At 41.3% G+C, this 3,141-nt stretch overlaps 1 pseudogene; it reads left to right on the top strand.

Moving 5' to 3' along the window:
* The first annotated feature begins 573 nt into the window (after nt 1-573).
* LOC102865410 lies at nt 574-1,327 on the top strand (annotated as a pseudogene).
* The last annotated feature ends 1,814 nt before the right edge of the window (nt 1,328-3,141 follow it).

Raw genomic sequence — 3,141 nt, forward strand, 5'->3', positions numbered from 1 at the left:
AGATAACCTAAAATGTACAATCAGCAGAAGAAAAGCTAGACTCTTGGGACCTTCTAAGAATTAGATCTCCATGTGCATCAAAAGACTTATCCAAAGAATATAAAGAAAATTGTAGACTGAGGAAAATATTCAGCAGTGACATATTTAACAAAGGACTAATATCTAAAATTTATAGAAAACTCTCACATCCCACCAAGAAAAAGGCATGATAGAATTCCATACAGTCAATGACCTATTCCTAAATGGAAACTATACACATGGACTTCACTTGATAGTCTACGCAGGAATCAGATTGACCATATCTGGGGGGGTGGGGTGGAATCATTGGAGAAACTTAGTATCAGCTGTGAAAACTAGGCCAGGTGCCGATTGTGGAACAGACCATCAACTTACTCATATACAAGTTTAAACTGAAGCTAAAGAAAACCAAATCAAATCCAGGACCAAAGTTTGGCCTCGAGGCTATCCCACCAGAATTTAAAGACCATCTCAGGGACATATTTGAAGCCTTGAGTACTAATGAGTGAAGACCAGATGAGCTGTGGGAGGATATCAAGAATATCAGCCATCCAGAGCAAAGACTCAGTTCAGCAAGACTGAGGAACATTTGCTGAGTAAAGGGGGATCGATCAGCTAATCCACTTTGCAAGCCTTCCAGGACCTCCTGCACAGACACCTCGATGCCTTCTACCTGCCCCGGACTGCCAAGGTTCTGAAAGCCCACTGGCAGCTTATGAAGCAGCATTATTTGCTGGAGGACCAGGCAGTGCAGCCACTGCCTAAGAGGGACCAAGTACTGAACTTCCAACTCAGAAGACCTGATAGATATGAGAGGATATGAGAGACAAAGTCCTGGAACATGAGCTAACAGTGGCTGACAGGTGCCAGAAGTGAGAGGTTTGACAGCTGGAGCAGGAACTGAATAATTGGCAGGTGGTGGTAGATAGCATCACAGGTAAGAGCTCTCCAGACTTCGACAACCAGATGCTAGCAGTGCTGCAAGGCCACGTGGTACCTGATATGCTCCCAACAGATCACCCTGTGAAGAGCAACCAGATTGATGTGGACTTGTCTCTGGAGAGGCCAGCCTGGAAGATCTCCCTCAAGGAAGGTGTGATTCAACTGAAAATCAATAGTGATTTTTTCCACTGCCAATAAGGGCCAGTGGCTCATCTATATCAATGGATGGCATGTGCTGTGTGGCTCCAAATGGTGCCTCAGAAACAATTCTATGGTGGAGATTACCAGCCTACTATTTGTCTTCCTCATTAACTAAGACCTCATTGCCTTCATTCAAACTGAAGTTGCCAAGATCACTCCACAGTGAGGGATGGTGGCGGATTCCTGGACCCTCTCTGATCTTGGTATCTTCTCTCACTCCAACCCTCTTCAGTGGGGAGCTCAGGCGCCTGGAAAAGCCTTTAGCTCAGAGTGGGCAGTAGGAAAACCCAAGTGCTGGCCCATGGAGTTGATCCTGTAAGAAGGTAGGGCTGGCCATTGGAAAGGCAAGCAGAGGCTGGGGTTCTCCAGCTTCCCTGGAGTCAAACCCCTCCCTCCTCATGCTAAAATGCAAAAATAGGGAAAAAAGTGTAGATAGAGAAATTATAAATGAAAAAGTCAAGGAGATGTAAAATAAGCTGTTTAGACTTAGGAATAAAATAGTCCCTTATAGCTAACCACCAAAAAAATTAATAAACTTCATAAAAGTATAAAGAAGGAAAACTATAAAGACTTAGCAAACATCTAAACAAAAGAAATGGAGGAAATGATGAGAAAATCCATAAATAGAATTAACTCAGCACAAAATAATGCAACAGGAAATCTACAGTACCACAAAACAACACACCAAAGCCATAAAAAAGCAATAAAACAATATCTATTGACAATTATATTGAATGTTAATTAATTTAATGCAACAGACAAGAGGGGGAAAAGAGTAACAGAATGGATAATAAGACATGACCTAGCAATATGCTGTCTATAAGAGACACATCTTAAACACAAGGACAAAGACTAAAAAAATCAAAGGGTGGAAAAATGTACCAAACAAATGGCAGTAAAAACTAGCAGGAGTGACAAAGTTAATCTCTGATAAAAGTAGACTACACGGAGGAGAAAAGCCAGCATGAAATATAAAGAAGATAGTTGTATAATGATCAAAGTGTCACTTGAACAAGAGGACCACACTATAATTAATAGAACTCCAAGATACATAAGCCAAACTTAAGCAAAAATAGACAATACAATAATGGAAGACTTCAATGCACCACTTTTGATGGACAGGACTATTAGAAAAAAAATCAACAAACTTGCAGGAGAACTAAACAATACAATGAACCAACTGGATCTCATGTTATGTGCTATCGAGTCAACCCCGACTCATAGTGACCCTATGTATAACAACTCTGAACTTGCTCTATCTTGAGCCAATTCCATTGTTTCTGTCTGACACATCCCATTAACCAATCACTGAGTCAACCCATCTCATGCAGGGTCTTCCTCTCTCATGTTGTCCCTCCACCATTCCAAGTAGTGATACCTCCTTGCAATATGCCTAAAGTATGTCAGACGGAGTTTCAAAATCCTTGCCTCGAAGGAGCAGCTTGGTTTCACCCTCTCCAGGGAGGAATGGATTTCATACACATAGAAAACAGTACGCTCAACAAGAGCACAATGCAGGCTAGCCTGATTGTAGTGGGTAATCAGAAACTATTAACATTAATGCAACTAAAGTTGATATACAACCCCCCTCCCCACTGCTGGATTAGACTGAAAAATAAAAAGAGCACAATATAAATTCTACTCCAGTACAATCTTCAGAATTGGAGCAAGTCACAAAGCAAGTCTCAATAAAATAAAAAGCATCAAAATACTAGAAAGCATCTTCTCAGATCACAATGCTGTAAAATTAGAAACAAAAAACAAGGAGAACAAGGGATAAAAATCAAGTACATAGAAACTAAATAGCACCTTTCTTTAGCACTGTTGTTGTTGTTGTTATGTGCCGTCGAGTCGCTTGCGACTCATAGCGACCCTATGTACAACAGTCCTAAACTCCGCTCTGTCCTCTGCCAATCGCACTGTCTCTGACACTTCCATGCCAGTTATCCCAGTCACTGAATCAATCCACCTCATAGAGGG

This window comes from Elephantulus edwardii, unplaced genomic scaffold, assembly GCF_000299155.1.
Source record: "Elephantulus edwardii isolate Elephantulus edwardi_28Jun2011 unplaced genomic scaffold, EleEdw1.0 scaffold00508, whole genome shotgun sequence".
In the NCBI taxonomy this organism is placed as follows: domain Eukaryota; kingdom Metazoa; phylum Chordata; class Mammalia; order Macroscelidea; family Macroscelididae; genus Elephantulus; species Elephantulus edwardii.